This window comes from Puma concolor, chromosome C1, assembly GCF_028749965.1.
Source record: "Puma concolor isolate L17-30 chromosome C1, mPumCon1.1.hap2, whole genome shotgun sequence".
Lineage (NCBI taxonomy): Eukaryota > Metazoa > Chordata > Mammalia > Carnivora > Felidae > Puma > Puma concolor.
In genome coordinates this window covers 3059756-3079400 of record NC_141674.1, presented here as the reverse complement: position 1 = coordinate 3079400, position 19645 = coordinate 3059756, and the positions used below count along the sequence as shown (strand labels likewise).

At 49.7% G+C, this 19645-nt stretch overlaps 2 long non-coding RNA genes across 2 annotated transcripts; one reads left to right on the top strand and one right to left on the bottom strand.

The window, feature by feature from the left end:
- Positions 1-300: 300 nt before the first annotated feature.
- On the bottom strand, positions 301-3456 carry LOC147577732 (uncharacterized). The gene is made up of 2 exons (XR_015254132.1): positions 1468-3456; positions 301-1092 (listed from the first exon to the last, which is right to left on the bottom strand). It is a non-coding gene; the product is annotated as an uncharacterized LOC147577732 (long non-coding RNA).
- An 11211-nt stretch (positions 3457-14667) lies between these two features.
- Positions 14668-16223, top strand: LOC147577731 (uncharacterized). The gene is made up of 3 exons (XR_015254131.1): positions 14668-14879; positions 15662-15836; positions 15926-16223. It is a non-coding gene; the product is annotated as an uncharacterized LOC147577731 (long non-coding RNA).
- Positions 16224-19645: the final 3422 nt, after the last annotated feature.

Here is a 19645-nt window from a genome sequence, read left to right as displayed (position 1 = left end):
CCCTTCTAACTTGCTTGTGCAAGGAAAATGAATTGTAATAACCCTCAATTAGCACATTAAAATAAGTTGAAGATTTGTTTTATCATTTCATTGTAGGGGGAAAAAAAGCAGCAATGAGAACCTTATATTAGTGACAAAAACAGAACCAGTTGTTTGCCTTGAAGAACAGAAAAAATCTAATTTAAAACTCTCTGCGAATCTTTGATAATTAATTTCACACCAAACACGCCATTAGAAGGTCTATAAAACATCTGATAGTTTAAGAAAAAGCCAAACCAATGATTTTCCCTCTAAACAAGGTTGTCGACAGTAAAAATTTAATAATGCATAATGAAATTAGGAGGGGAACACGGCCAAATCAAAAGTTTTGTTTAGCTTTCTTTCCTTCAAAGTTGGGGGCTAAGGGAGTGGATTGGAGCTTTTATTACACGTGGGGAATAATTGGGAGCGTTTAGACAATGAAACCCACCAAAAAGCAAATGAGTGATCAGAAAAATCAGGTGTGTGCGTGTGTGCAGGTGGGTGGATGTCTGTGGTGTGGAGTTTGGCGAAAGGTGTCAGTCAGATATTGCTTTGAGTGGGGATGAGCATAACCCAGGGAGAAATCTGAAGTAGATGTCCTGTTTGTGTCTACAGTGACGGGACTGCTGATACCAGGGGGCGGTCTCTACTGCAACCACCCCCGGGGAAATCCACCTGCCGCAGAGAAACGTCACCCCGGAACGATGAGCACATACACACACGGCTTAACAGTAAACTTGGTTCCTTTACCAAAACACACAAAGTGAGATGACTTCTCAGGTTTCCTAAGAACAAAAAACCTACAAAATTGCTGGATGGAACGTTCCTGTTGAGTTATAGCCAAGGGTGCAATTCCTCCCCGCCCCCCGGCCTGGCCACGTTCCCATCCGGTGGGCTGACGGGCAGGTGCACAGCCAATCCAAGACGTCTCCCCTCCTGTGGGCCCAAGTCTGAGCAAAAGTTGGAGGGATCTTGGGAGACCCCTTGTAAGTTGTCCGATGGTGTCGGCTTCTGACCATGCTGTTCTTATAAGATCTTGCTTCCTCTTGGAGCAGCTTCTAAAGGAGGCAGCTGTGGCGTGGCAGAAAGAGGACAGAATTTGAAATAAGAAGAAATTAGTGCAAAATTGTAGCCTCGCTGTCTCCTGCCCATTGGGGTTCTTTGGATGGAACCCTCAGAAGCTGACTGGCTGGCTAAAACGTGGCCCCTGCAAAGAGCTGGTTCACAAAACGACATGGAATGGTAGAATCAAGGTAAAGTCTTAGAATGGAGGAGATAGAGCAGCCCCACACTGGCAGGAGGAAGGACAAATGGAGGTTCCTTCACGGTGCATCTAGATGGGATGAATCATGACTTCTTTGGTTTGGTTTGCCGTGTTTTAGTTGAAGAGAATGTCTATGAGAGAGGAGAAGAGGAAGGAGGTGTGCTTTGGGCACCACACCTTACCTCGGCCAACGGAAACAGAGGGTCTTGACTGACTGGACAGCTCCACAGAGAGAACAGAGGTGCTGTTAATGAGAGGGGTGTGGCGGGGTTGGCACTCTCCTCCAGCTTTCCTGAGGCTCCCCCACGATGCTGACGTGATCCCATCAGCGGTCAGCCCAAAGGCTGATGTTCCTTGACCTGAGGCAGCGTTTGACCCCTCAAGCCTCCCCTGCTTTCCAGAAACACACCTCCACCTGGCTCTTTCCTACCCTCCTCAGTTTCCTTCCACTCCCCGGCTGCTTCTTCCCAGTCCTAGGGCCAAGGGACCATCCCTGTCCAGCCATGCCTCCCCTGACCCACTGGCACTCCCTGGGACTCTCTTTCGCCTTCGGGGCCTTGGCCTTTGGGCATGGTGCTCATGGGATCCCTCCTGACCTTCACTACTGTATTGCTCTCTGCCTTCATCACCATATCTAATGTATTTTGCTGCTCTACTCAGTTTACGTTCCCATTGCCTCTAACCCCAGACCAAAGTTAACCCAGTGAGGGCAGGGAGCCCTGTCCAGTTTTGGATGTTCAGTTCACTGTTTTATCCCCATTTCTGGAATAAAAGCCTGCGCAGGGTCAACACTCAGTAAACACCCCATGAATTAATGAACGTGCCTGTTGGGAGGGTGAATAACGCATCATAGATTAAATTAGCATCAGGTCAGGCATGGAGTAGGTACTCAACATATGTTGGTTTCTTCATTGGCTTATTTATTTAGTAAACTAAGGGGAGAGGCAACTGGCGATTTCCATCCACTTTATTTTACGTGAACAGTTTCTGAGAGGAAACGTCCCGTTTATTGGATTGACTAATACTAAGATCTTCACACAGCAAAATCTCACACGGGGCAAGCCCGTTCTATCAGGAGGACACGTAACAACAGAACGGAAACCCGTGTTGTGAGAAGTCACGGCTGCGTTTCGCAGGCTCTGTGTATCTCTGATGCGCCCTGAGCTCTCTGCTTTGAATGTCTCACTGAGCACTTGATAAGAATTAATTTACTTAATCCTCATAACCCCCGTTAGTTCCCTAGAGCTGACGTACACAGCAAATTACTGAAAACTTGGTGGCTTTTAAAACACATTTATGATCTCCATTCTGCACGCTGCAAGTCCACTATCAAAGTGTCCCCAGGGCTCTGGTCCTCTGGAGGCTCTGGAGGAGGGTCCTGGCCTCTTCCAGCTCTGGGGGGTGCTGGCAACACTTGGCTTGTGGTGACACCACTTCAATCTCTGCCTTTTCCTCTGTGGATCTGTCACAGGGAGAGTGATTATTGGATTTGGGGCCCACTGCACTGGGACAATCCAGGATAACCTCATCTCAAGATCTTTAATTCTAGTTGTGTCTGCAAAGACTCTTTTTCCAATAGGGTAGCATTCGGGGTTTTGACATGGTATCATGGAGGGGCATGTTTAGACCTAGGACAACACCCAAGAGGGAAAGGACTGGGGCACCTGCACATTTCAGGTGGGGACTGAGTCCTACAGAAGTGAAGTAACTTACCCATGGCCACCCACCGCGAACCACAGAACGAGCGACACGACACGCATGTTCCACAGAGCCCTGCTGCTGCCCAGATTAGCACAAGCTGCATCCCGTTCTGCCTGGATCCCAATGTTCTAGTTCTTGTCCCCAGTCCACACCCTACTGCTTGAGACCCGTTTTGAGTCGTACCTTCTGCACCTGCTGCCAACGGCATCTGAACAGCACCCAAGGATCCGCAGAGCCCAGAGCCGAGGAAGGATGAAGCCTGGCCGAGGAGACCAAACCCCGGTTCCTACCTAACAAGATCCCAGGTACCACGTTCTGATGTGTCCTAGACATCCTCCTTCCACCCCAGCCCCCGCGTGGAATTCAGATGCGTGGTCAGAGCGCGAGCGAGTGCCCTGGAGGCAGAGAAGTGGCGAGTGCAGACAAGGGTCTTTTTCTGTGCCGTGACAGGAAGCCACACCCGACGGGCTTGGACACACTGCTGTCCCTTGTCTAGAGGCTGGCCTTCAAGGACACTCAGAGGCGAGGCCATGCATCTCTGGCATCTGGCCAGATCTGTCAACAATACGGGGCTGTTCCACTGACGGCCACTCCAGTTCTGTCAGTGCACAGGGCTCCTGTTAAATGTCATCTTATTTTAGAGTTGAAAGGATGTGAAAGCATCACCGAGTTCAAGGCCCTCATTCAGAGGCAGGGCATTTGAGTGACCTCACCCAAGGCACAGAGTGGCTCATCCAAGTCCTAATTCAATGTGTGACCTCAATGGTGAGGGTCATCCTCCGCCCATTCCCACAGCCCCCACGCAGATGGGGATGTTCCTTTTATTCCTCAGCACAAGACAGAGTTCCTGTGAAGTCTCACTGCTCTGCATCTAAGTCTCTGTGCAAAGCACTAGGCTCTCGTCTTAGGAGACAGGTCCGTGCTTCTCCAGGAGTCCCGCAGCCATCATCGTTGCCCTTGTGGGATGTCCCAGCCTGTCTTCCACGTGCGCGGTGGCTTTGAGGACCTATCTGCAGACTCTGCAGGAAACCTAACCTCCCTGCGACACTCCAGAGCAGCAGAAGTGCTGACTCCTGACGTCTCTGTGTTCCTTTCTTCAATGGCAGCATGCTCAGCCTTGTGGGGGACTTTTAGTAGGAATGAGAGAATGCACTTGTTCATCCACAGCCCTAGGTCAGACACTGGCAGAGAGGACGACCCCCGTCCTCGAGGAGCCCCTAGTCTAGTTGGGGAGAAAAACAAGCAAAGAGGCTGTGTCAGTGCGGGTGCTGTGGGAGGGGTGAGGACCAGGAGGCATGGTCCCAGCAGGCTTCCTGGAGGAAGGGGAGCCTCGAGGGCCTTGTAGGCATCACTTAGACACACGAAGGTGGACAGTGTCCTACGGGTAGAAGAAAACAACGTGTTCACAGGCAGGGGGTTTAAAGACCCGTGTGTGTGAGCTCCCGTAGCTGCTGTAAGCAACTGAGCAGCTTTAAAGAAGACACAATTATTCTCTTACATTTCCAGAGGCCAGAAGTCCAAACTCAGTTTGTCTGCAGGGCCACGTGCCCTCCGGAGGCTCTAGGAGAGAACGTGTCCTATGTCTTCTGTGTCCTGGTGGCTGCCAGCGGCCCTTACCTTATGGCTGTGTTGCTCTGCTCTCTGTGTCCGTGGTCCTAAGGCCTTGTCCTCCATGCATGTGTCAGATGCCCCCCTGCCCGCGTCCTGTAAGGGCCCATGTGGAGGCATTTGGACCCACTTAGATGACCCAGGATAACGTCTCTGTCTCAAGGTTCTTAAGTTATTTACATCAACAAAGACCATTTTCTCAAATCCAGTAACATTTCTAGATCCCAGGGATCAGGAGCTGACCTTGGGGGCCATTGTTCTGTTGTGCACTAGGACCTGCCAACCGTCTGGCCAGGATAAACGGGGGGCTGGGTGACCGTGATTATGGGAGTCCAGGCAAGGCTGGCTTACTGGGAGCCTTGTACATCCCACTAAGGAGGATGGCCTGGGCTGGATTCCTGAACATTTATCGAGCCAGCCCTACCTACCATGTTTCTGGCCCCAGCTTTGGGCCTCGCAGGGTGAAAAACAACCGATGTCCCTGAGGCTACTCAGAGAGGCTACATTTCTCTCACCACTGTGTTTAAATCAAAACAACCCCCCCCCCCCCCCACTTCTCAGCATAATACGGAGGTCATCCAGGAGGTGAACACATCGCTTGGAACCTCAACTTCCCCCATTGCTTACTTGTAATGGCCAAATAATGTAACCTTTGGAATAACAGCAGGTGCTTTTTCCAGGCCGTGCAAGGCAAGGATGAGGTCATTCAATCCTCACAACAATCCCACAGGACAGGTGATCTTATTATCTCCATTTTACAGGGGAAGTAAAGGAAGCTCAGAAGGTCACCCACCTGCACAGCTGGGGATTGATGGAGGCCAGAAGCTAACCCAGGAGGCAGGCTGCCTCCAGCTCCTTTAAGTACCACATTCCCAAATCTGGCCGCTTCCCCATCTCCCAGGAACATGGGGAGCTGACCGCATGTGCTGCCCCAGAGAGTCTGACGATGTAAGCCAGTGGCCTACGTGGGGCACGTAGGGAGCCCTGCACCTGTACATGCTCAGGGAACGGTTGTTAGAACTACCCATGCATGTGGGTGCAGTTGGGAGGTTTCTGCTAACATTTGGACAGGCTCCTACCCTGGGTTTAGCTAGCTTGTGTCCAGGTGAGGAAGAGGTGGGTGCATCAGGAAGAAATGCCATGCGGCTTTCTGGATCTCTCATGGTGCATCCTTCCCTTCTGGATTCAAATGCAGCAGCTGGGGTGACTGGAAGGGCCCTTCCCTTGGGTTCCCGGGCTGTGTGTGCCATGTATGCTCCCTCCTCCCGGGACAAGGGAAAGGGTCTTCAGGCTGGGAACTTGGAGTGACATGTTCTGTCTCTAATTTAATTGCATCTCTGCTGGTAATTCAGGAGCCATCACTTGCACACCCATTTCTGAAAGGCTTTTCAAAGAATTTAAACCCGCCATTTAAAATTCTCATTATGATGGGAAATGGTCCCTTTGGGGCCCAACAGTTCTTTTTCTTTCTTTCTTTCTTTTTTTTTTTTTTTTATCTCACTCCCTAGAGGTATGGATTTCAATTTAGAGCTTTCCACGTGGAAACTGAGAAAGCACTGAGCCTCACGTGGGCCTCTTTCCCCCAAACTGGGCAAACTCACTCATTTCCAAGTCATATGAGCTGGAGACAACGTTCATCAAACTTCTGCAATGTAATGGTCCTTGCTTCTGGGATTGAGGGCAACAGGTAGGTAGAATTACATTTAATGCATATTCATTGGCCGGTGTCTCCATTTGCTGAAAAACATTAGTACAATTGCTAACAAACTTTGTGTTGATTGACACGAGTATGTACAACACGGAGGGTCCTCACAGCTTCCCCAAACCATGATTGCACTTCTCAGGAGAATCTCACTTTCAAATGATCTTGTTAGATATTGTTAGACATTGATCCGTTTGCATACCATGAATGTTAAAACTCCAAAAATTCTCAACCGCCAATTAGCACCACGGAGTCTTTTCCTAATTAATCAGTCACGACAGAGCAGCTGCAGGTGACTTTTCTGTACCTGCACATCAGCAAAAGCCTTTGTATTTATTAATCCCGATGGCCCGCCAGTCAGCACACGCAGGCACCTGCGAGGTGATGGGAACCAAGAACGCACTGGGGACTCCGAGCTGTGTCAGGCTGTGAGTTCTTTGGACAGATGATTAAGTTATTCCCAGCTCTGTCCTTATTTCTTGACACATGAAACTTCAGAACATGCCCTGGGCCCAGAAAAATCTAGCATTCTTAAGCCTCTTGATGATGTATTGCCTGACTAAGCCAGCGAGGTTCATTCTGCCAGTTTATTGCACGCCTGTCACATGCCCAGCCGTGCAGGCAGACACAGAGCAGAGGCCCCTCTGGAAACTGGATGGTCGCGCTCCTTTGGGCAAGAGACACGGTGGTGACCTCAGGGTCTAGAATGGGTGGGGCCAGTTTGGGGAGAGCAGTCTGAAGGAAAGAGGCAGGAAAGCAAATTGTCCTTGACCCAAATCCTCTGAGAAACGAAGCAGGCGAGAGAGAGGTCCATCCCAGGAAGGTGAAAGACCGTGTCCGTAGGCTTGAGAGCATTGGAGAATATTAAGAACACTTGCGTGTACAAGTGGGGCAGGACATCCTCAAGGGAATGAAGCATCCTTGCTCTGAGTGGAAGTCACTGAGCGTAAATGAGGCAGATCACCACCTGTACCCGCACAGGGCCCAGGACACCAGCCCCATTTGGGGGTCCTCCAGAGTGTCCGCAGCTTGGCCACGGGCACGAGAAAATCTCTTTCAGCAAAAGGGAGCATTCTGGCCTTGTTCCCAGCCGACAAGCCTCGGGCCTCCCCGCAACCCTTCCACGGAGATACCTCTTTCTGATTTCTTTTACATTTGGAGCCTCTCTGTGTAGGGGCAGCCTAGCTCCCAGAGGACTTGATGTTTGGGACTCTGGTCGAGGGCTTAATTTGTCTGTTTGGGGAAGAGAAATGCTGAGCAGATGGAGTAATTGGTCACTGTTTCCCAGAAACCCGGATAATGAATGACTGTCCCCCACAGCTAAGCACTCAGCTGCCAGGCCCAGCAACTGGTCCCCAGCTCCCACCAACGCTGCAATTAGTGATTCCAGCCCCAGAGCTCACCGGTTTGGAGAGTTTAAAGTTCATTATGAGTTTAAATAAACCCATTAATTTAGGTTTACCTTAAAGAGCTTTCTGTAATCACCTTCATTGCATCTTTAAATGGAGTTGGGGAAGATAGCAATTAGGAAAAATTTGCTTCAGCCATGGGCACTCTGCCCTTGTCACCCAGCCACACCCTCCCCCACGTCCTAGAGGTAGGTGACTCAGCCCCGAGCCTCAGCCCCGGGCGTGAATCACAACCTACAGAGATGCAGAGACACACAACCCAGAGAGAGCTCTGGAAGGAGTGGCCCGGCTGGTGAGCAAGATGGCAATGTTTCCCGCTTTGGCTTCTAGAGTGATGACATTTTTTATAGAGCTTTATTTTCAACCCTGGTCCCAGGAGTTCCGATATCTTTGGCTAGCATTGCCTCTGTACCCACCGCGCCCATAAAGGCTTCAAAATTGAGTTGAGATTTTCTATTAGGGTTTCCGATGACCGATGAAGGCATTGGGCAATTGCTCTGTACTTGGTCTGTCGGTAGGAAGTCATAGTCAATCATATTGCCATGTGGTTTGTTTAGACATTTCTTTAAGTAGAATATTGTCAGTGGAATTAGGAGTAAAGCATGATTCTGTAAGACCGAAACAGATAAGGCTTTGCGTATACGGCCATGAAGACCCACGTATCATGGATTTCAGCGTTGAAGCAGGTCGATCCTTGTTCCTCTACACTGTTCCTTCCTAGGCACCACATAATTTGTGTCACAAACTAGTTTCTAATTAAATCTTCAAATACAAATTCTAACGTGGTGCACCTGTCATTCACGGTGGGAATTTCCTGAGCTTCTGGCTTTAGGAGCTGGCTTTTCCCAGTGGGTTGACTGGAGATACTCTGGTCTCCTTCCCAATCAGAAAGGACAGTGCCCCGAAGCAACCATGAGAAGCTGCCGGGGGCGGGGGGCTTGGGCGCAGGCCCATGTCAGTGATGGGGTCACCATCTGTAGGCAGAGGTCCTCCAGGTGAGCCCTGTCTGTTGATGACCTCTCACACCTGCCCCTCACATCCATCACCTGCCCAGGGTCAAGTCAGCATGCTCTGTGTCCCTTAGCGCTCAGTTTCAGCATGGGAGCCTCATATTTTAGGACAAATGGGTCTGGTTTTGTGTTCCCTTAGGAGAACCCAACACAGACTCACAGATCCTTGGGGAGCACCACTCTGTGTTGGCATCCTGAGGCACCTGGTGCTCCTCGGGGCCCACCTCCAGGAAAGGCCACACCTGACATGCCCTGGCATCTCTTCAAAACACCTCCACTCATAAAGGACATGTTTAACTTTAATATTTGTGGGCCCTGCTCCTGGGCTCCCAGGGAAGCTACGGTTCAACATCTACCGAGCTCAAAATGACTCGGCAAAACTTCAAAACTTGTGCTCTATTCCTGCCCCAAGCACACATTGTACATCTGCATCATTAAAGAAAATAACCAAAAAGGAGCATTCTGAACACAAAGATAAGAAAAAGTAAGAAATTTCCCTGGTTCCCATAAGATTAAAGTCCCACATCCTTGCCTATACTAGAAACTTAAGATAAGGTCTGCAACTCTTAGAAATGTTCTTTGTCTAATGAGTTTTATATAAAAAATGTATATAGCCCTGCACTAAATGTTCCTTTGCCAGAGGGAAGCACTTTCTTCTTTGTGAAGATTGTGTATCCTGGGCAACTGTCCTCACTTGGACTCCAACAAAACTCTTCTTTTTGCTTAGAAAATCTAAAAGTCTTGTTTATTCTCTGTGGACACCACCCATCGCTCATCTGTATCCAGAGTGTCTCCTGTTGGAGAGCCACTGGATGGTGGGTTCATCGGAGCTGCTGACAGGGCTGTTCTCTCACAGTCTGGAGGCCAGAAGTCCATGAATGAGGCTCAGGACGATTCGGTGTCTGGAGAGACCCCACTTTCTGGTTCATTAAATGGCATCTTTGCTCTGCGTCCTCACATGGCAGAAGGGTGAGGGAGCTCTGTGGGGTTTTCTGTGGGGGCACTAATTCCCTTCGTGAGGGACCCACCCTCAGGACCTAATCATCTCCCAAAGGCCCCCCTCCTCACACCATCACCTTGGGGGTTAGGACTTCGCCATTTGAATTTGAGAGGGACACAAACATTCAGCCCATTGCAGGGACTGGTGGGATAAGCGACCAGGAAGTCTCCCATATGCACACATTAGCACGCACATCCCATTTCTGTCTGCGAAGGCGCTGGGTGGGGAACAAGACCCCACACTTCACCAGGGCGAGGTGTGATGAGAGAGGGACCACGGGTCTGGAAACTCTTTTGAGCACCACACCATCCAGTGGGGAACAGAGCTCTGGGGTGGACGTGGCTGTACCGACAGTGGGGACCCCGTGGACAGGTCAGAGGACAAGACTCTTCGAGAGAAGTCAAAATGGGAACAGCAACAAAGCATGAGAGAGAGTCTGGGTCATGCGTGTCGCGGTGGGGAGGGCAGGGATGATGCCCTGGGCATCACGTCTGAGAACCTGGGCCACGTCTGTCCTGGGGGCCTGAGGCCCTGGGTGGGGATGAGACCCTGAGCAGCAAGACCATGAAGTCATCCTCACTCACCTTTACTTGTACACGTTCTCTGTGACGTCAGACAGATGGTGATCCCCAGGGAGCCTGGGAGTGAGGGAGGAGGCCTGGGTTGGGTGCTCTTCGAAGGTCATGCAGAGGACAAGACTTACAATCTTGGCTCCGGTTTGAGACTGTTCTACAGATTTTACACATCAATAGCCCGCCTTCTGCACACCCCTTCCATGAATTTTGGGTACACTTCATGCCTCGGCAGCACTGCCCTGGTCAGGTGGAAGACGGAATACTGTGCCAAGGAGACCAGGAGACTGGCTGGGACCTGCAGTCCTCGTGATTTACAGTGATCATGTCAGGCTGTAATGAATGCGTATTAGCCTTTCCTTCAGAGCCCACAGAACATTTGAGTCATAAACAAATTACTCGGAGCCTGTAATGCAGGGGAGAGAAATAGCAGCTAATTTAACCAGTGAATCAATGGCGAGACAGCACGACATAGATCATGTAATTTGAAGCATAATGGAGAAAATGGAGGTAGTAACAGGAAACCCACACGCTGCATGCGTGTAAGGACAACCCAGTTCTGCAAACTCACAGCCCTGCTGTACTCCGGAAGATGGTAGGGAGACAACTGTGGTGAAGGTGGCCTCCACTCCAATAGGTGCCTTGCCTTTGAGCAGGAGACCCAGCCGTCCCTCACCGGAGAACAGCCGGCAGGGCATGCCAGCTGCCCCAAGGAGGCACAGGTGTCCCAGAAAGAGCATGAACAACAGAGTCAGCCAGTCAGCATGTGAATCTGAGCCCCCTCGCTGTCCTTGTGGGACCTCGGACAAACTCCCGGACCCTTCTCGGTTTACATTCCTGGAGAATGGAGACAGTACCTCCCAAGGAGAGCAGTTGTTTGTAAATTAGAAGCATCCAGCCCAGTGTGGGAAGCAAAGGCTCTGGGTCTGAATGCTGGTCCTACCTCCCTAGGCAAGCACCAAGACTTGGCTTCGCCCCATCTGCAAAATGGGTTGATGCAGGATTAAACACCAGTCAATGGCTAAGCCTGGTGCATAGCAAGCCCACCATAGACTAGTGTTCATATTTCCTCACAGACGTGACCCTGCACATGTCTGGCCCTGTTCCGGGCTTGTTCCCCATGGAACCCACAATAAATGTCATTTTCTTCTTTCCCCCAAATCCTGGCTCTCATCTCTGGGTGGGGGAGGGTCAACTACACTTTCTTGAGACAATTCTCATTCCTCCTTTTGGATACTCTGGGGCTTGTTTTACGCCAACTGTTTGAACCACCATGTCTGTGCGTATGTGACACCATTCGGGAAGAAATTTCTCGGTAGCTGTTCCCCGAATGCATCATGCAGGGCACAAAATCCTGCAGGTGATGTGGGGAATAAAAAGAACCCCGTCCCCATAGCCCCACCCAGCGCCCGTGTATGGTCACATGACTCCCCTGGGAACATGGTACTTGACCTCAGGTGTTTCCTCTACTGAAATGATGAGCAAAGTATACTACAGGCAGGGTTCCTGTCCGCCCTTTCACCTCCTCAGAGTAGAAGCAACTACCATGTGACTGACAACCCACATTCCTTTTCTGGATGTCCATACTCCCCCTGGCCCTTGTTGTCTCTGTTCTAATACTTTGTGCCTGAACATTATCTTGGAGTACTTCACTTGGTAAACCCATGACTTCTGACTCAGAACCTGTTTCATCGTGGCCTGACTCATCACTTCTTCCCCTTTCAAAGGAGTGTGGGGGGAGAGCTCGTTTCTGGCAATATTCTGTAAATGCCCACACACCAAAAATAGTTTGCACACTTTGGAAGGGCATGCAAAAACGTCCTGTCACGTTTGCTAAACCTCTACATCAAAATTTTATGACACCAAAGAGTTTGCTCAGACACCAGTCTAGTGATTTTTATGGGATTCATTTTTCTGAAAGGAAAGCAGGAGGTTAAATAGGAGTCGTTAGCCAGGCCATTTCGAAGGATAAACAGAGACCCCAAATAGGAAAGAGGATAGTTTAAAGGCATCCACACCCATAGAAGCAATCAGATAGAGAATAACAAAGCTCAGCCACTCTTGGTCAATGTCAACCACATCAAGAGGCGGACTTCAGGGGATCAGGCCCCCTATCAGAACCCCGGGTTTTACTGGGTTTTATGATTATAGTTCCAGGAGGTGGTGCCCATAGGGGCCTGGATGACCACCTTGCTTGTGATGCAGAATGAAGCTTTGAGCGTGTTCTTGCTACCCAGAGGAAATGAAGGCTACTCATGGAAGTTTCTGTGATGTCATCTGTGGCAAGGCCACATTGTCAAACATTTCATTTTGTGTTGATTCTGAGTGTTTGACACACTTCACCACGCAGGGTGTTTGAATTAAGAAGGATGGGTGTGTGTAGCCCAGGCCATTGGAACTGAATATTCAGCCCTCCAGGGAAGGAGAGCCCTGGTACTCTCTCACCTAGACACCATTCCAGTGGGCACATAAGATGGGAATGTTGAGGTACCCCGGCCCCAACCACAAATCTGACCAGAAACTTGAGAGGGCAAGCAGATAGCTAAAGGGTAAGCGTGGCACCAACTTTCTGAATTGGAGTCTGGATATTGTGGCTTTCTCATCTACAGAATTGAGTGAGGGTATTGGAAAATCTCCTGAGCCTCATAATTCAGCACCAGGAAATGAGTCAGTGGGTGACAACTGGTGTGATGTGATGATGGTGAACTCTGGGCTCATGCTGGCTGGTCTGCTGGGAACAGCGGTTCTGAACCAGGTCCCTCCTCTTGCCCCCAGACTCTTCCAGAACACTGGTACCATCTTGCTCCTTTGTTGTTCTGCCCCTTGCCACCTCCCCAAAAATGTGAGGTACGGTGGTTCATACCCAGGGCAGATTTCTCCACAGCCCTGAGCCAGGCTGATGCCACAGTAGGCACTTGGTTCAATGAATCAATGAGTGATCAAACATGTCGCCTTAAATGGAAGGCTCTGTGAAGGGCTGGTGCACAAGGACTAGAGAGGTCACTTGCACATTCGACATATTTCATTTTGGTAACAACATTGCTATAGACTGAACATTTGTGTCCCCCCCCCTCAATTTTACATGTTGAAATCTTAACCCCAAAGGTGGCAGTATTGGGAGGAGGGGTGTTTGGGAGGTCATTAGGGATGAGTGCCCTTACATGAAGCCCCAGAGAGCTCCCTCCCCCATCCCCCCAGGGGAGGAACTCCCCTCCCCCCAGGGGAGCCAGAAGACAGCCTGGCTATTGATGAACCAGGAAACATGTCCTCAGCAGATACTGAATCTGTTCCCCCAGAACTGTGGGAAATAAATGCCTGTTGTCTGTAAGTCACCTGGTCTCTGGTAATTTTGTTGTAACAACCTGAGTAGATGAAGGCACGCATCCAGCACCACCGAGCCTGTTGTAACAGGTACTCTGGAAAGCCTTTGCCCGCATCACCTGTGTTCATTACTCATGACAACCCGCAGGTAGGAGTTACTCTTCTCCCCACTGTGGACTCGAGACAACAAAGGCTCTGGAGGCTACGTCTCTGGCCACAGATGGTAATTGGGTCCTCTGATTCTGAGCACTGGATGATCCTTTCCTCACCATCGAAGGAGGAGAATCTGCTCACACCACACCTGACATCCTGAGGCTTAAATGCTTCCCACAACAAAGAGGCAGCATGGCTTCTCCAGGTGGTGAGCCTCCAGGTGGGGGCTCAGTGGTTGAACAAGACCTCACATGGTAAAGGGAGAGCACCAAGAAGCCCACGAGGATGCTGGCTCTCTCCCGGCCCCAGAATGGCTTCCCATGAATCCCTGTTTCCTTCTCAAAGCCATTTATTCCTTCCTTCACTCATTCATTCCTTCACTCAACAGTTATGAGCTCTCTGTGTTAGTCGGGATTCTCCAGAGAGAAAAGAACCAACAGAAAATTTATACATATAGAGAGATCTATTGTAAGAAATTGGCTCACGTGATTATGGATACTGGCAGGTCCAAAATCTTTAGGCTGCAGACCCAGAGAAAACCTGAAAGTTGTCTGCCACAGAATTCACTCTTGCTCAGGAGAGGCCAGTCTTTTTTCCTATGAAGATCTTCAACTGATTGGGTGAAGCCCACTCATGTCAGGGAGAGCAATCTTTACTCAGAGTCCACTAACTAAAATATCAATCTCGTTCAAACACACCCTCACAAAACCACCCAGAATAATGTATGACCACATCCCTAAGCCCCATGTCCCAGCCACGCTGACCTACTAAATGATCCATCACAGGTTCCTATTCTAGGTCACAAACAACGTATTCCACTGTGACAGCAACAGATGATTAACAGTAAATAGAATAAAGAAGTACATAGAATGCAATGCACCAGGCAGGGAGAGAGGCTGAACAGGACAGAACTGGCAAGGTTGGGGGGCAGTAGTGGGTGAGTGGGAAGGAGTAATTTTCAGATCAGCCTCCTTTAAAGGGCACATGAGCCCAGACTGGAGAGGCCAACTGTGTGAACACTTGGCAGAAAGGAATTTTGGGCAAAGGGAGGCCACAAGAGTGCCCAGAGGAGCAGCAGGTGGGCCCTGAGTTCCAAGCAGAGGAGTGAGGGGCCACAGGTGAGACTGGAGGTGGAGAAGCCATCAGGGTTGACTGAAGAGCCCCTGGCTTCTTAGTCCCCAGTGGTAGAACTTCAGACCATGGGCACCTTTTCCTACATGTTATATCTTTGACACCCTGGAAACCACTGATTTTGGATGAATAAAGATGTCTGCAGAATTTGGGATGAACTTCCTTCTCTTGGTGCCTGTGTTTCAATGGTCTATCCAGTGCCACTGATCAGGAAAGTTGCAGCTCTCAAGATGGTGCACACTTGGTACCAGCAAAGGACAGTTCTCCTCCACCGGACATGCTGCCCGCAGCCTGCTGGGGCACCGAGGGTGTGAGGCACAGGGCGTGTGACTCCCGGGGTGATGACGGTGACCACTGTATTGTCTCAGAGCTGTTGTGAATTTCGGTGCCTCTCATCCAATTTTTGGGGGATGTATGATGAGGCCTGTGTCTGTCCTTTTTAGTGTTTCTACTGTAAACACATGTTCCCTGTCCCTCCTCTTTGAAGCTTCTGGATCAGCCTGAATGAAGGGCATCTCGAGGACAGGATGCTGGAGAGTGCTACCATTTGCACCAAAGTTCCCATGTTTCCCCCACAATATGGGAAATCAAGATTCCTATCAGAGTGGTTTTCTTTTTTTCTCATCTACAAGTCTCTGCCTTTTGCTTTTGGTGTTTTTCATTCTTGTTTCTTATTGATTTTGCTTTAAGATGATGAAGTAGAATCACTTTGGACTTGTAAAATAGACTTACACTAATACAACACTGGCTTTATCTGTTGTCTCCACAGAGATTTCCTTGAGGAAAGGGCTGTGCCGGCTTAGGGCGGTTGGACGACGGCTGTTTTGCCTCCAGCCAGCTCTTTATTTCCTCCAGCTGTCGACCACCATGTTCTCACAGATGTATGTTCTTTGTTTGTTTTCCATCGACTTGGAGGAAGCGGAATTCCAGGGTCCAAAACACAGGTGGGAAAGAAGCCCCAGGCAAACACTGTGTCTTCAGTGGTTGTGGGGCCATTTCAATGTCTCCCTTGTCTGGTCTCTTCTTCTGACAGGAGTCTGCAAGGGTCACAGAAATCTGGACGTGCATGTGGAAGGCTTCTCCCGTCCTTGAGGATTAGACAACAGAGGTCCAGCAAGGCTGGAACTCAGCTGATACCCCATTGATGAGTATCAGCAGCAGGGCTGGGCCCCTCACTGATAGGGGGTCGGCCCAGGCTGATAGGCTGGGCCTTTGGGGCACAGTGAAGGTAGTAGCCAGGGGACAAAACACAAAGGGCAGGTGGCCTTCATGGTGATCCATTCAATCCAAGGTATGTGGGTGGCAATAAAAAGAAGAAAAGAATCAATAATAATAAATGGAAGTAATTAATATTTTTAGTACTCTTGACAACCACAATGGCCCCTGTCATATTCCAAGCATTATATCAGGCAGATCGTATGAGCCGTCCTGAACCCACATGGCCACCCAGAGATGACTTTGCTCCCTGCTGCTTCTCAGACGAGGGAGCTGTGGCTCCGAGAAGACAGGCTGGTGCACGTAGCCCCATTGGGGGGTGAGGAGGTTGCCTGTAGAGGACTCCCTGTCCTGGACAAGGAAGCTATGGGAACCATGCATACTTCAAGCAAAGGTTGCTCTTTGTGGCTCCCCAAAGGGCTTGGTGTTTGGTGAAGGATTCCGGGGCCAAGGAAGTAAAAGGACACCAAGCAGCCCTCCTGGGGCAGTGACTGAGGACATTCAAGAGAGAAACAGGTTGCTCATAGGACACTTGCTTCCAGAAGGGATCAGCTCTAGAGCCACCAAGCTCCCACTTGGCCCCTTTGCTTCTTAATTCCAGAACGACGACCTTCTGTGGGTGGCCCCTGAGCACAGCTCTCAAATCACTTAGAAATACAGGCAGTGGGGCGCCTGGGTGGCGCAGTCGGTTAAGCGTCCGACTTCAGCCAGGTCACGATCTCGCGGTCCGTGAGTTCGAGCCCCGCGTCGGGCTCTGGGCTGATGGCTCAGAGCCTGGAGCCTGTTTCTGATTCTGTGTCTCCCTCTCTCTCTGCCCCTCCCCCGTTCATGCTCTGTCTCTCTCTGTCCCAAAAATAAATAAACGTTGAAAAAAAAAAAATTTAAAAAAAAAAAAAAAAAAAAAGAAATACAGGCAGGACCCCTGGATGCCTTCTGTTTACATCTGAGCTTCTGATCAATTAGTAACAAAATTGTAGTATGGTATTGGAGAATGATCCTTAAAAGGCATTCACATGTGTGCAGGTTGGCTCAGGGATCCATCTAACATCATGGAGAAGGGTGGAGGGCCTGGCCCCTCTCCAGTTGTCAACTGGCTGCCACCCTCCAGTCTCGGAACAAAGGGGCTCACACTTTGATCTTTCCACATGAAAAGGACCAAAACTCTACTCTCAAAGCTCAGAGTTCCACATGGACCATTGGTGTCCATTCAGGTGCTATGGGTCACCTTCAGAAGCATGAGTGTGGGGACGAAATTGTGTGTGTGTGTGTATGTGTGTGAGAGAGAGAGAGAGATTGAGTTTCACTCCCATTACTGGCAAATGTCTAGAATAGAATTTCTCGACGCCTTATTTTTTTCTGACATTTCAAGAAGATTAGTGTGTAGGTGTCCAGATATTAATATTGATCTCTGTTCATTCCTTTGGGTAAACAGCTGCTCGAACACAACACCACTTGATTACTTTAACACAGAAATAGAAAGAGAAGAAAATCGCCTGTTTTTGTCTCTATTTGATAACTGAGGAGGGTTCTGGACCAAGCAGGCATGGTCAGCGATAAAATGGGCACAGGCCATTTTAGTTGTATAAAAACATGTTCATGAGCCTCATTCCTTGCAAAGGCTGTGGGGAACTTCAGTTTCCCCAGAGGTAGAACGAGCAGGCTGGGACATGGCTGGCGTCCATGACTCCAGCCTCTGGCTTCTTTTCCTTACGAGCTTCATGCACTCTGGACAAGAGAGAAGGATGCTGCTGCTGTGGTCCATTTTCCCATGTGTTCCTGACCACATTAGGGGATGAATGATCTCTCTAGCTGCCTTCTGGGTCCTCTCAGGAGGTACATGGCTTTTTCTAGTCTCCAGTGAGGACTTGCAGAGTGGCTTGGACCCTCTATCAGAGGTGCAGCTGAGGAGCATGGGGCACAGGCCTGATGTGCAAGTCTTTGTCCCTCCCAGTGGCCCTGCCAGCCTGAGTTTGACAGCCCCAGGGACTCTGCATTCAGACTGGGGAGCAAAGAGAGTCTATCCCATGCTTAATGTGCTAGCAATAACTGCCGAGTTTATTCCTGTAATTATTCATTTATTTAGCCTGTGTGATTGAGAATTATGTGCTTTGGCAGGGTCTGTCCTGCTGATGGGTGGTGATTAGTGTTAGGGGGACAGGTGATTAAAACTCATTTTCACTCTGGGGTTTCTGGGAAGGACAGCACATCATTTGTGCTCCATGACAGGCAGTTTCTGGGGGCACAAGCTTTGAGCTAACCCATGGCTCTCCCTTGCAATTGCTGTCTGGAGTATTTTTGGTTTAATTGGCTGCCTCTGATGGTCTTGGAGACCAGAGGCTACGTCATATCAGTAGCTGAGGATCTTGGTTCCAACAAGGCTAAGTGCAGAGACATCCTCTGCAACTCACTTCTTCCAACCAAGCAGCAACTAAATGATCTGAGCAGTGCCCTCTTAGCCCCTCTCTGAGGGCAGTTTGCATTTCTGCAGCACTGGGGTGGTTTGTTTATTCACTGAGGTTAACCAGTGCCCCTTCTGGGAAGACCCACTGGTCTGGAATGAGCACCAGGGTCCCCCATATCCATCTGGCAGCCGGGATTCCTATACAACACCCAGAAACTTTTTCTGCCAATAAGTTTTCTTGGGCAGATGGACGGATGGACAAACAGATCTCAAAGGGGAATACTCTCATGTATGAAAAGCCTACATTCTTTCTTTCTGCTTTGTTGGGTCCCAGGTATGTCTAGTTGGAATTCAATAGCCCAGGAGATCTACAGAATATTTGTTGGGCTTCAAGGGTTCAAGATTTTCTCTTGCCCTTGAGTCAGAGAGGTAGTAGAATGGTGACCCCTCAAATAGCCCCAAATAGCCTGGAAACTGCTTGCCCCTCAGAGTCAGCAGGTAGCCTCTAGAAGGATTAAATTAACATGCATCATGGCCTCATCCTGGTTCTAACTGCTACACATTCTTTCCCATGTAGTCAGTGGAATAGCAGCCCCTAAACATGACTACACCCTAATCCCTGAGCCTGTGAATACCCCATGTTATGTGACAAAAGGGCCTTTGGAGGTAGAATTGAGGCTGTGGACCTTAAGACATAGACATCTTCCTGGTTTATTCAAATGGGTTCAGTGCAATACCACAGGCCCTTAAAGAAAGATGGAGGAAGAGGAGGGTCATCAGGAGAGAATCAAACCACAAGAACAACTTCACCCCCTCGTGCTGGCTTTGAAGGTGGAGTTGGGGGCATCTCAGCCTGCAAGGTCCAGGCTACTGGTGTCAATGGATGTTTACTCTCACTGTTCTGGAGGCTTGGAGTCCCAGGTCAACGTGCTGGCAAAGACGGTTCCCAGTGAGAGCCTGTTCCTGGTGTGCACATGGCTACATTCTCACTGTGTCCCCACAAGGCAGAGAGACAGAGCTCTCTGGTGTCTCTTCTTTAAATGACACTAGTCCCATCATATTGGGCCCCCTCCTTATGACCTCATCTAACCTTGATTACTTCCTCAGAGGCACCAACCCTAAAAACAGCCACACTGG